This window comes from Natator depressus, chromosome 13 (genome assembly GCF_965152275.1).
Source record: "Natator depressus isolate rNatDep1 chromosome 13, rNatDep2.hap1, whole genome shotgun sequence".
Classification (NCBI taxonomy): domain Eukaryota; kingdom Metazoa; phylum Chordata; order Testudines; family Cheloniidae; genus Natator; species Natator depressus.
In genome coordinates this window covers 25,296,836-25,310,668 of record NC_134246.1, presented here as the reverse complement: position 1 = coordinate 25,310,668, position 13,833 = coordinate 25,296,836, and the positions used below count along the sequence as shown (strand labels likewise).

Here is a 13,833-nt window from a genome sequence, read left to right as displayed (position 1 = left end):
CCTGCAGGGGGATAACTTTCCATAAGCTCAGTTAAAAGAGTTTTTATTACTAATATCAATAATTTGCAATGGTGGGCGTTACTGGGACATCGGATTCACATAGAATGAATGATCGCTCTCATAGCTTTCATAGCTTTGGGACCAAGAGAAGTGGTGCCCCTCAAAATGTGGGACAGTTGAGACGCATGGCATCAGGGTTTATGGACGATGAGGATGGACTCTTTGAAGGATCAGAAAGCCATACTCTGCATACAGAGGCATCTTGGTAATCTAGGAAATACAGGAGAATTTCCATTTAGCGCCTCACCTGGGACATACCTAGATAAACATATGGTTTCAGAAGCTATTTTGGAGCTCTCTGCAAGATGACACAGAGAGTCAGACCTAGAGGAGCCAGACTTCTCCTCTAATAATTCTGGATGCTGTAATTCACTCTCTCAGCAACTGGGAAGTTTCCTAGGGAGTCACTGTGAGCCTAGCCCGATAGCCCTTACTCAGGGAAAACTCCCATTGAAACAAATGGGCCATCAGTCTACGCTCCATGCTTAAACCAACTCCCAGTGAAGTCAGTGAGAGCTCAATGGAAGCTTGTCTGAGTAAAAACAGAGTCTAAGCCTCAGGGTCTGGTCCATTGGGAGCTTTCCCTAAAGCTTGGTCTACACTAGAAAATTAGGTCAGTTTAAACCACATCAGTAAGGGGTGTGAAAAATACACACTCCTGAGCAGTGTAGTTAAGTCCCAATGAAGACAGCGCTAGCTTGACAGAAGAATTCTTCCATCAACCTAGCTACTGCCTTCCGATTACCTACACCGACGGGAGAATCCTTCCCGTCAGCGTAAGTAGAGTACACAGAAATGCGACAGAGGCTGCTGTTGCGTTTTAAGTATAGACAAACCCTGAGTAACACCCGGATGAGTCAGAGTTCAGATATGGGCCCTATGTTTGTTTTCTTCTGGGTACAAACTATAATACAAAGCCACACATGGAGTTCATTAGGTTTTGCTAACATTCTCTCAGTCTAGTAACCAGAGATTGTATCCATGGAGGCACCCAGCTGAGCTTCAAAATAAGACAGTGGGAAGCAGTTACAAAGCATCAAATGCAAATAAACGCACTGCAAAATGTCATGGTTTGGATGCAGCAGCCAATGGATTCCTAGGATCAATCAGCTGAACAGGATTATGTGATAAGAGCCATCTGAAAGCGTACAAACCAAGAATTTTTTAAACAAGGCTTTACATTCTCTGTTACTCACTTTCATGAGCACACAGCACCTTGAAATGGGACTCATATTTAGAGTTTACCTGGACTCCTCAGAGCTCCAGCACAAACAGCGATATCCAGAGTAATTACATCTTTATTTGCATTAATGCTCCAGTTGATCATGTGCTCCCTACTCAAAATAGCTCCCTTTGCTCACCCCGGCTTCTTCTGGCAAAAGCCTGAGGGTCAGACCGTGACACCTTTACTCACAATGAGTAGGGCCAGCTACACAGCCTTGCCCAGAGTGAATAAATTCACTTTACACCATGCCTAGAAGATCAACAGGCCACCAAGGGGGAGAAAACCCAAAGTTAAGGGCTATCTGTTGAAAACATCCTGCCCTGAGCCCCCCAGTATTTCACTATCGGGGCAGTTAACCAGACCACTTCCACTGACTACAGCGGTAGTAATAGTGTCTGGGGACAGAGCTGGTCTTGAAGGCAGTTAGAACAGAAACCATGCAGAATTTATAGATCAAAGTCAACACCTTGAATAGCATCCAGAAAGCAAATAAGAAGTCAGCAGGAGCGTCTGGAGAACAGATGCTACAGTCCCTGGTGCTGACACCACTATGCACAAGCTAATGACCCCCGTGCAGCTAAATCCTACGCTCACACATCTGAAAAGGCACGTTGTGGTGAAAACATTCCTCGCAGGCATCTTCATTTCAGTATCCTGCTCTCCTCATGCCAGTGCCAATGGAAGTTCCATGCACATCGGGAAAGCAGAATGCCACATGCATCCGGGCCCACGTTGTTGCCTATTTATCTTGGAAGGCCACGATATCAAATCAGTGCTCAGCAGAAGCCGATTGCAGACACATTCATGTGGGCCCCTTATGCTCATTTCCAAAACCCCTGTGCTGTTATTTGCACATATGCAAAGATGCACAATGGGTTAACATGAGAAAACGTCGCTCAGAATGCACTCAGGTGTCAAATCAACCTATCACATTGCTCCTAATGTCTGTTTGGTTTGAATTTTTTGGTGCACAGGAAATTTATTCTCCCAGGATGAAATTCACCCCTGTGCACAGGGGCCAGCACCAGTCTGTCAGAATTCAGGGGTACATAAATCTCACATTAGCCCTGTGCACAGGCATGAATTTCACCCTGAACTAGTTAATTCCTTAAGCACTTCAAAGTCTCCATTTCATGGCTGTGTCTGGTACATTGTGTACAAAAACACCCATGGGAGTTAAAGGGACAGACCTTCTACTGGCGTGAATCAACATAACTCCACTGAAGTCAGTGGAAGTATTCTGATTTACACCAGCTGAGGTTCTGGCCCTGGATGTGGAAAAGACCTCTTCCATCACCCAGTCCATTTCCCCGCCAGCACTAGAAAAAAACTAACCCAGAAGCCTTTCACGGCAGCAGGACTACATGATCAGCTGGCATATATCCTCCCAGAGGGATGCTTGTATGTTAGTTCTGCTGTTGTCATGTTTCATGGCAGGAGAGGCAATTTCAGAAGGATTTGCGATTATTAAGTAACTATTCTGAGATTACTTGATCCTGCTGCTTCCCCAGCATGCTCCCTTGTATGTTTTTGCCATTTGCTTCCATGGGGTGAGAAGTGAAATTCCCGTTTTCACGTTTTAGAATGGTGGTTAAGGGACTGGCCTACAACTCAAGAGCGCTGGGTTCAATTCCTGGCTCTGTCACATGCTCTCTGTGTGACTCTGGGCAAGTCTCGGTGCCTGTGTTCCCCAATTACAAAACGGGCAGCGAGGTAGCTCCTTTCTTCCAGACTTTGTCTGTCTTCTGGTTTAGATGGCAAACTCTTAGGGGCAATGCCTGTTTCTCCTGCTGTGTTTGCACTGCGCCTAGCACAGTGCGGCCTGGGGCTTGGCTGTGGTCTCTATATGCCACTGAAATATAAACAACAATTTCACAACCCCAAACCCTTAGAACCAAACTGGTCCCAAATCCACACCTAGGAGGACAGCCTCAGGCTCTGTCTGGAGCTCATGTTCTTACACGGAGAGAATTCCCTTTCTCTTGCCTTCCCTCCAGGGTGAGGGATGCCCGCTGGGCTTTGCTTCCAGCAAGTCCGTCCACTTTACTTCCCTGCAGTTCCTGGTCCCTTCTGCCAGCTTCACAGAGCCCAGAGAGGTTGGGATGAAGGGCACCAAACAGCCCACAAAGCAATCCTGGGTGTATACCGGCCAAGACTAACTCCACGGTTAGACATTATCCATCTTAGGTTGAGACTCCAATACCCTCCTCTGCTAGGGATTGTGAGCGTCTCAGACCACCTTCAAACCTTGCCGCCCACCTTCCCCGCCCACGAGAGCACTTTCCCCACAGCACCGGCTGCTGGCACCTTTATGGCACCGCACGTGTGTTTGCTATCCAGCCCAGCCACAAGAATACAAGAGAATAAAACAAACAGGAGAAGGAAGCGGACAGGAAATAGTTTGTTCTCTTTTGCTGCCCCTGTCAGCTGCTTTAGCACAATAGCTGGGCTCCTGCTGCTAGCACACATGGTGAGCTCATGGCATGCTGCAGTACGGAGAACCTGAGCTCCACTCAGCCTGCAAACGAAGCATGTTGGGAGGAGAAAGCATGCAAGCAAGCAAGGCCAGGCAATATCAGCTCTGTACTTCCACCATTCCCCGGCGCCTTTGCTTAGCTTGGCACTTGCCACCCACCTCTCTTGAAACATTTCAAGAGAACAGGTTTCCTTCGAGGCTTTAAGTCTCGCTCCTTCAGGTTTTCCATCCCCACCTCTCCCCTCCTACTCCAGTACGCGCTGGGAGTCCCGTGAAAGCCTGTGTGCTTGTCATGTCGCTCCAAGGTTACCCCCAGCCAAGCCCCCGCAAGCATGGGAGCATGAGCTTGCTTCAAACACCTCCTCCTCTCCCAATTCATCCCCCGGCTCCACGAGTCATTTGGGGAGTGTGGGGGGGCGTTCAGGGCTCCTCTTGCAGTGCCAGCAGAACACCTGAAATCTGGAGTGGGCAGACACAGGCATGCTCCTCTGCACACACTCAGCTGCTCATCGCATTTGCACGCCCGCACACACACATACTTTGTGCAGTCGCTCATCACACACGCGCTTCACACATGCTCAGTCACTCCATCACATTTGCACACACGCGCGCGCACACACACACACTCAATTGCTCTCATGTAAACATATACACGTTCAATTGTTGACCACGCACGCTACTATCCTGCATTAGAAGGCCTAAACATCTCAGACCTTTGAAGCAGGATGGAGGGCAGTTCTCATGCCTTCTTGCAGGCTCAGTGGGGAAGAACAGGCAGAAGGCACAGTACATGAGGCTTTTCTGCCATGTGGCAAATACCCTAGGGTTTCTCCTGCTACGCCGCACATTTCTCTATCTGCAATTATCTACTCTGATTGCAGCTGCATTGAAAAATCAAAGCCCCTGCTATGACTTTACGCAATATAGCCTTGGCTATGCAGCAGGAGTATATGCAGGAATATAGCCTTGGCTATTCAGCCTCCATCTCCTTCCACCAGCAGAACTAACGACTCCCAGCCTGTGGCCACAGCTACCTGCTTTCAGGGACTGGGGTTAAGTCAATGGTCTTGAACCTGAGCCAAGATAAAACCCAACAGACTGTACAGTGCAAAAGAAGTATAATAAATCCTCATCATCCCACCGCCAAAGCTGTGCAGGGATCATGCCATTTTGATGACAACTTCCTCCCCACCCCAACACACACACAATTTGGGCAAACACAAGACACTCCAGGGGAGCAGGCAGGTACATTTCAAGGACTTAGGAGTTGATTAGTTCCCTAGAGAGCCCTAAAAACTGGCCGGGGCTAGATCCCAATCCAAGCAAACAGCCCGCAAATAGCCCATGAATCATCTCCACCTGCAATCCCGCATGAAGGAAAATGGGGGGGTGCTCCCCCTTTACCCCCCCCCCAGTCCCCTCCAAAGGGAGATGTTAACAGCAGTGACATCTCTCTATTACATGCTTTGTTACCGCAAGCAACACCCCCCTCCGGCAGAGACAAGCCCCTTAGTCTCCAGGCCCTGCATGCTTTTTCCATCACATCACCCCCCACCAGGATGCCCCTTGCTAGGAATGAAAAATAAAGGCAGCTTAGGTCTCACCTGGCTCTCCGTGGAGGGGGCAGTAGCAGTGGCTCACAAAGGAGCTATTCCTTGCCCAGGTAGCACTTGTCCACAGAAGGCTTTGGCTGGAGCCCAGGATAACGGCTGTGGCAGTTCTCTCCTTTTTTATTTTTATTTTTTTGTCCTCTTCCCTTTTGGAAAGAATCCTCCTCTTTCCCCCTTATGCAGCAGTCTCCGTTCTCCCTATGACGAGCACTGATGTGATGCCCATTCATTCAGATTTCCCCCCCCCCTTCCGCCTCTCTTTCCCTGTATTGAGGTTGTTAGTGATGCTGCAGCAGTGCTGAGAGCCCCTTGGGAGTACTGTGCAGGGGGGGGGGGGGAAGAGATGCAAAAAAAAAAAAAAAAAAAAGGAGGAGGGCTGCCCCCAAAACCAGACCTGGATCTGCAAGAGGACTCTGGAATTTTACACCAGGAAACTAGGACAGGGAGCAGAGCTGGGCCCAAGCTGCCACTGAACATTGCATTATCCAGCCACTGGTTGCTTGAATCACACACCAAGTAAACACACCCGAACTGCTGAAGCACTCAATAAGTTATTAGGAAGAAGCTGCAGGTTATATAAAGAGGCAGGCAGCAGCCAGGCCCTGCTAGAGGCTGTGTCAATGTTCCCGCTACACTCCTTTATTTTTAGAGGTGTATAGCTCACCGGCTGCAAAGGAAAATACCACTCAGAGGTGAGCTCTGGCGTGAAAAATTCCATGCCAAGAGCAATTATCGTTCTGCGTTGTCTGTCGGGTTTTAACAATGGGAAGTGAAGTCGGTGCCAGGTGCTGTGTTGGCGGCCCCGCAGACTGGTGGTCCTTCTGATAAGGGAGGGAGAGAATATTTGGTGCTTTTATAGCACCTTCCCTCTGGAGATCTCAAAGCACTCTACAGACTGCAAGCCACCAACCCACTTATCACCCCAATTTTACAGAGAGGGACTTGCCCCCGATCACACAAGTGATCTGTGGCCGAACCAGGAACTGAACCCACATCCCCCAGGCAGCCTTGGCACTACATCAGGCTGCCCTACCCCAAGCTTTTGTCATCTCATCGCCTCCCTTAACCACAGCACCTTCCTTTCCACCTTCTTCATACCACAGCGCGAGCTTCCCCCAGGCACTGCTCAGTTCGCATGCCCAACTACTGACCTGGAGGAACCTGGCCGTCAGCTGCCTGTCCGTGGCAATGTTTTAGGGGTAGCGTAGATGCTTGCAGCAGCGACGGAAGGGGGTTTTCTGTCGCTGTAGTAAATCCACCCCCTCAAGAGGCGGCAGCTAGGCCAACCTAGTGGTGTTTACGCTAGGGCTTGGGTTGGTTTAAGTACATCGCTCAGGAATGGGAATGTTTCACAGCCCCGAGCGATGTAGCTGGGTCAGCCTAAGTTTAAGGTGTAGACCAGACCTCAGTGCTGTTGCTGGGCTAGTTGGTGAAGTCCTCCTGGACTGAGCTCTCCATGGTGCCCTGGAGTGGCTGCCCCAACATGGCTCCTTTGCATGCATCTGCAGCTGTGTCGGGGGCCCAGCACTGGGGTGAAGAGTCCCTTTATTTTGCTTTGAATTTATTTTCTGGGAAGGGCAGTTCCCCAAGTGCTCCAGCAGACGGAGCCTCAGTTGGCCTCACTCTTGTTACCCATTTGCAATGGTGGCTTTACTGTACCATGCCCATCTCTCTAGCTCAGAAAGGGATTAAGACTACTGGCTCATTTCACATAGGCCAAACCCTACACCCCACATCCCTCACATGATGCTTTCCAGTTCTGGGAGAGCATATGAGTATGTGCAGAGAGCAGTTTTTTCAGAGTTGAACAGTTGGGCAGCTTATGGTTAAAGCATAGGTCTGGGAGTCAGGAGATCTTGGTCCTAATTCCTGGTTCTGCCACAGACTCACTCTTTGATCTTGGGTAAGTCACTTAGTCCTACATTTGCAAAAGTGTCCGCTAGTTTGGGAGGCCACTTTGTATGCCTGTCCAAGAAACACTCGGGTGCTACGTGGAGCAATCCAGATAGAGATTGCTGATGCTTTGAGATCCTGGGCTGGAAGCCATTACAGACACGGTTATTAGTGTTATTGCTTTAGGCCAGCATTTCTCAAACTGAGAACCTGGTTTTCCTAAGGAAGGCTCCAATCTCAAAGAATAATGGAAATCTACAGATATTTTCCTTCCTGTAGCAGTTTCAGTCTGGATTCAGCAAAAGCACAGCTGCCCTCAGAGCCATGAATACCGAATTGACCATTTGGCTTTCGCTCAGTCCTAAGGGGGAATAATCAAGCAAGAAAAAGTAATCAACACACACATGCAGCGCTGTCCATGCACTGAAAACATTCTCCCAGAATGAGCAATTTTCTCCCCAGTGTTTCAAAGGTGGCTGGATCTCTTTGTTGAGCCTTAGGGGACAAATGCTACCTCAGAGTTGGAAAAACCCTCCCTAACTGCCTATCATCTCCAAATGGCTTTTCTTTGGAAACTGAACATTCAGAAGGTTATTTGTCGGAAATGGAGACTGCGGCCTCGAGGCATTACAGCGACAGGAATAGAATTCGACAGTGCGGGCTTCTTCAAAAGGCAACTTTCTGCCACAGATGCAGAACGCATTTCATCTCAGTTAAAGGCAAGAGAGCACCTAGCACTCAGCCTTGGTACCAGCCAGTCCTGCTCCTTTTGGCTTCTGGAGAGCAGGGCTTTCTCTGTCCTCCTGCCTCTTCTGCATCCCTACAGCTCTTGGTGTCCACCCTGATAGGTGAGGGAATGAGGATAAAGGCATGATTGCCGCTCAGCCTGCCCTCCAGGCAGAAAAGGGACCGGCAGTGCTGCTCAGGGGATCATATTCTCCGTGCCAGAAACATGAGTCGGTTTCAGTGGTTTGTTAACAGAGAGAAGCACAGCAGGGGTAGTGGAGTGGAGCAGCTAGTGGCAAAGGAATTAGTCATTAGAGCTGTGAAAAGAACAGATTTTTTGGTTCACTGGTAATCCTGAAATATCAAAAATCAAAAATTTGGATAGAACAGAATTTTTTTTTTCAAATTTTTCAGCAAATCAAAAAGTCCAAGAGAATTTCATTTCAGGCCCAACAGAATGTTTCATATTTTTATTTCAATTTTACCCATTTTTAAATGTTGATTTTTAAAAAAAATTAAGTTAAGGAAATTTTGAAACCGAAAAAATTGAAATGTTTCATATTTAAATTTTTTTAAGGGTTGTTTGGGGTTTTTTTTAGCTGAACAATTTGGCAAAACCAACCCAAATTCACAAAGCGTTTCGTGTCACCAAATCTGCATTTTTCGCCAGAAAAGTTTTTTATGAAAAGTGTCACCCAGCTCACTTAGTAATACCATGGAACTGAGCGTGCGCGGACACACATACACACACACACACACAGAGACTCTACTATGGCCATTTAGAGATAAACAATAGCCACCTCTATATTTAGGTTGCCTGGCGCATTCCATTATAAAAAATGATTGCACCCTTTTCTTGAAGTGCTCTAACCCCTCCCTGGTTAGCAACAGGACCTTGGTGTTTGGAGATGGATGCTTCTGGGGTCAAGGACGTGTCTTTTTCAGGTCTCATAAAAATCTGCCCAGATTTGCTTGAGTTGATGCTAAGCTGTCAAAGATTGCCACTCCCAGTTTGTGCAGCATCGTTGGCTTCTAGGTGTATGACAAAAATACTTATCACTCTAACCCACTGCACACGCACAGCCTCAGTGTCTCATTGCGGCATGCCACAGGGAAGTCAAAATCCCAATGGAACAAGGACAAAATGGATCATCCTCTCACCAAAGTACCCTTTGGGAATATGCACTGCACTGGGAACCAGAACTTCTCAACTCATTTCTACTGACTGGTGTTAATAAATCTGAACCTTCACAACCCCTTGTTTCCCATTCAATCTCAACTCTGCCCTCTTTTGTATAGGCATATGTAACACTTAATTACATGCTCACCTGCTGTTTGCTCCACTGGATGGACATTGCTCAGTGGATGAGGCAGCTGTTCAATGTTTATTTTTCTCCTCCTCATTCATTGTGTTGTCCTTGCCTTATTTATTGCACACCATCCAAACCACACACACATTGTGGAATTATTGATTTCTTCATGGATTTTTCTGCAGCAATGTAGAACCAAGTGTTTCCCACACGTTAATGAATTTATCTTTACAACTCTGATGGAAGAAAGCAGAGTATTATCCTCATTTTACAAAGGGGGAAACTGAGGCAGAATGACAAAGTGACTGCTTAAGGCCATATAGTAAATCAGCAGCACAGCCAGGCTTAGAACACAGGGCCTAAGCTCCCTGGCCTTCCTCCAGACCATGCGGCTTTACTGCCAGAGACATAGAGAATCCACAGCTTCTGTTGACTTCAACTACAGTCATGTGTATTCAACACCTTGTGAAAATCAGGCCCCAGGCATCTCCGATTGGGCACCCAGAAATGAAATACATGCCATTAGTGGCCACTTGTGAAAATTTTAAGTGGCATTCTCATCACTACACAGGGGGCCTGTAGGTTAGCCAGGGTCAGAACTCAGTTCTCCAGAGCAGCATTCAACTGCTTTAACCAGGAGACGGTCCTTTCTCTTCCTGCAAGCCCTTGCCTCATTCACTACATGCCTTCCAACGTCTACAGCAGATGAGACAGGGGTCATACAGACAACAGCCCCCTTCACTCCACAACCCTGATTCAGCGCCTGAGCCCATCCTGTGCACTGAACAAGGCAGGGGTCCCGTGAAAAAAAATATAATTAAAGACTGTTGTCCTAATTTATATGCACAAGGGTGTTGAATTAACATTGCACAGACAACCCCAATTCTGACATTTCCTAACCTTGGAGTGCTTGACTCTGCAACCTAAACAACATTCTTTTAATGTAGATTTTATGTCTGTAGTTAAATATAGACTATCCCTAAAGGGATGGACTATTGGAACCAACTCGTGCAGTACAGGGGGTAGGCAGGTTGGTGGGGATGACGTGGGACATCTCAGCCATATGGGAACAAACACTGATTGTCAACATGAAAAGTGACCTGGCCAGGTATTTGCCCACGTGCCGTACAATGTAAGGGGAGGATATGAATGGGGGATCAAGATCTCAAAGTGACAGGATAGATCAGCTGGTTAGTAGCCTGGGAGAAGTGGGGTGACGCAGCAAAGGGGAGAGGAGCTGCCTACCTTGGACACTGACACAGGGCACATGGGCAGTCATGTCACCAGGATGGAGTGCTTTGTTTTTAGCACAAATGTGAGCTCAATGGAACAACAGAGACATGACTGAGCTGATGTAGCGTCCAAACCACCTGGGCTCAACTTATACTCTGGCAACCCTCCTGGACACACTGGGGAGCAGGGGGTCCTAGATGTTATACAGGCAGAGCTGCCCCCCCCCAGCTACATGGAGGGACAGCCCCAAGAAAGCAGAAGGAGAGGTGGGATGGAATTGAGATTAGTGGCAGTGAGTTAGCTTAGCTAACACTGCAGAGTTAGGATAGGAGATAAGAACAATAAAGGGACTCAGGTGGCTTTTGCCAAGGGTCCCACACCTCTGGGGCATTTAGGCAGCACCGATTAGGAACAAGAAAGCTAGGAGAAGGCTGGGGCTTTGAGCAGGAGGGCATTTACATTGTTTGGCTGTTGTCTGGGAGCTCTGCCAAAGCTCAGGGTAAGCAAGATGTGTCTAGAGATAGCGCAGGATGGCTCTCCCACTGAGGCGGTGGAACGGCCTGCATAGCGCGAGGCTACTGCAGAGCTCCTCCTAGGCATTAAAGCACTGATGCTGTATAAGGACTGAGGGTGCAGTTGGTGGGGGGGATTCTCTGGGGATCTAGTGACCACAATGACATTAGACTAGAGAAGACTGAAGGCAAAGGGGTGTGTGTGTGATACAAATACCACTAACGGAAGCAACACAAACGTTCTACTCCTCGCAGCCTGTTTTCTCTGGCTAGCTAGGTCTGTGTATAGCAAACCTGTCCCCATAGGATCTGTGGTCCTACTGACACGGCTCTTGCCCTCCCAGTCTGTATACCAGTCTGTGTCCAGTCCACTCTGACCCAGCTCCCTTTTTGCCCAACCAGTAATTCCACAGCTCTTTTCATCTCTGCTACTTTCTAAATTCAAAGACTGGTAAATAACAGCCCCTTCAAGGACAGCACAGAGACCTAATCGATACAGAGTGGATAAAACTAGAAACGAGCCCAGCTCAAATCCCGCAATCCAAACATGCCTCGAAGTTCAGGTAAGTTTGATACAACAATGTGGATTGGCCCAAACTCCAGCCAAAGACAGACAGGTTTGTGTTTCAGAGTTCAATTAACAAAATGAAGAGACCGTAAAAGTGCAACACAGGAGAACCTTGGCAAATGCAGCCGAGCTATTTCCATGCCTAGAAACCTCTGCAGATCCAGTACAGCTAGTCTACTAACTCAGTTACAAATAAAAGAATACAATATTATTTAAAGCATGGAGAAAGAAACTAAGCATTACCCTGAGGCAAGCCATGGCTCTAGCTGATCCTTTCTCAGATGGCATGTCAGGCTGCCATCCCTATAATGGAGTCCGTGACCCTCTCTGACATTCCCCTTGGGAAATTGTCCCATCTTGTCTGTGGGGCCCAGTTCATATAAAAAGCCTGTTTCACCACGGAATAGATGGGCAGTGGAACAATACTATGCCACCCTTATAGATCAGTCATCAGAATCCATCCTGACTGGTAAATGGCCATTTTCCCACAGCCCACCCGGCATCGGTGGGTGCTTAAAATTAATGTTTTACTGATGTTCCCCCCTCCCTCTGAGAGAAGCCAGGGGACTTCTCTGCAGGGAATCTGCAGCCAGATTATGGGCCCTCCACAAAGCCAGAGCAAGGCAAAGGGACTATTATAAAGGCACCAGGCAGTCTGGTCCTGAGTACAGATCCCATGAGGAGTGGAACTGGATAAGTAGGTCATAGTCTGTTGCATCATTGCTTGGGGGGTGCCCCAGTTCTCGGAAAACCAGTACACTGGAGAGCAACCAAAGGAAGGGCACAAGAGCTTGGAAGAAGTGAGGCACAAAGCAAGGAGAAAATAACTAACAGGGGTAAACTTAGCAGCACTGTGAGACCTCCCCTGGCAGTTCACTGAATTTGGCCCAATATTTGAAGAGACAAGCAAGGGTTGGATCAAGGAGGGGGAAGAATCATTGATGGGGACCCAGGAAAGGAAGATCTAGGAGTAATGGGATAAAAGTGAAACAAGGAGCTTAGTAAGATTCGAAAAGGGATTAGACACTTATGAATAAGGACAGCATCTGCAGCTCCACTAGCGCAGACAGAAAACATCCAAGGGCCATCAGACTCCATGCTGCAGAGCATACGCTGCTCCCCAGCTGGGGTCAGGGTGAAATTGCCCCTGTGGTGCAGCACTGCACAATGAGGTGCATTAAGAGAGGTTGATGATTTCCTCAGAAGTATTAGGCACTAGCCACGGTCACACGATTAGATTGGCCATTGCTCTGGTGCAACGTGACAATTCTTATGTTCCTAATGAAGGAAACTTTAGACTGGACATGAGGAAACATTTCATGATCATGTCAATTAGGTTCTGGAATAGTCTTGCAATCCTGGGAGCTATTCGTATTTAGACTAGACAAAGCTATTGGCAATATTCCAGGGGGATCAATCCTGCATTAACAGGAGACTGACGAGGGGAATCTAATACAGGGAATTTCTTCCTTCTTTATATCCTAGGAACCAAATATTTTGGCTGCTAAACATGCTGGTTGTGAGCGAGCGTGGAATTCAGTAGCATGTGGGGACTCCGCTGTAGAGAAGGGGAAGAGCCTTACAGCACCCTGGACAAATGACCACGAGAACCCAGCTCTCTGGTTAAGCGTAACCTGGGCAAGGGCAGCAGAGGCCAATGTAGGCATGCGGGCCAGCCCCCTCCAAGCCCAGTTTTCAGAGAAGAATCGAGCTGCACACTGAGGGTCCCACAGCACTTCACAAACACTAAAGAACTAAGGCTCACAGGCCCCTGGACTTTCCAGGGTCTGAGTGAAACCTCAGCAGATCACGATGTAGCCAATGCCCAGCATTGCTCTGCACAGCTTGTTTAGTTTCCTGAAACACTTCACAGTTCAATGACTGATTTACAAAGTCCAGACTAGGATTTCTAAAGGCACCAGTGGCGTTGAATTTCAATGGGATTTGGGTGCCTAACACCCTTTGGGTCTTTGGGTAAATCCCAGCCCCAACCAATGGTGGAAGGACAGAAATGAAGGAAGAGGGGCCAGGAAGAGAGGAAGGAGACTGGAGAGTCAGTGAGGTCAAACAGAGGGAGGAGTCTGTTCCAGAAAGCAGGGGCTGCCAGGATTAAGCAGGGGCTGCACCAGCAACGGTAAGGCTGTGTGGAGAGATTAGAAAGAGACCAGTGGCTAGACAAGGGAGAGGAGAGGAAAGAGTAGAACTACAGAAGAGCACTTT

At 48.1% G+C, this 13,833-nt stretch overlaps 1 protein-coding gene across 5 annotated transcripts in view; it reads right to left on the bottom strand.

Annotated features, from left to right (window-relative positions):
• DLGAP4 (DLG associated protein 4) overlaps positions 1-13,833 on the bottom strand; it is a 473,125-nt gene that overhangs the window by 323,473 nt on the left and 135,819 nt on the right. For 3 of the 5 annotated variants that reach the window (XM_074970246.1, XM_074970245.1, XM_074970248.1), the window contains exon 1: positions 5,366-5,597. The exons of 1 other annotated variant lie outside the window; for it this stretch is intronic. The gene's annotated coding sequence lies outside the window, so the exon portion shown is untranslated. Of the gene's footprint in view, positions 1-5,365; positions 5,598-13,833 lie in introns of those variants that run through there. One more of the 5 variants, XM_074970249.1, reaches the window with a different exon arrangement.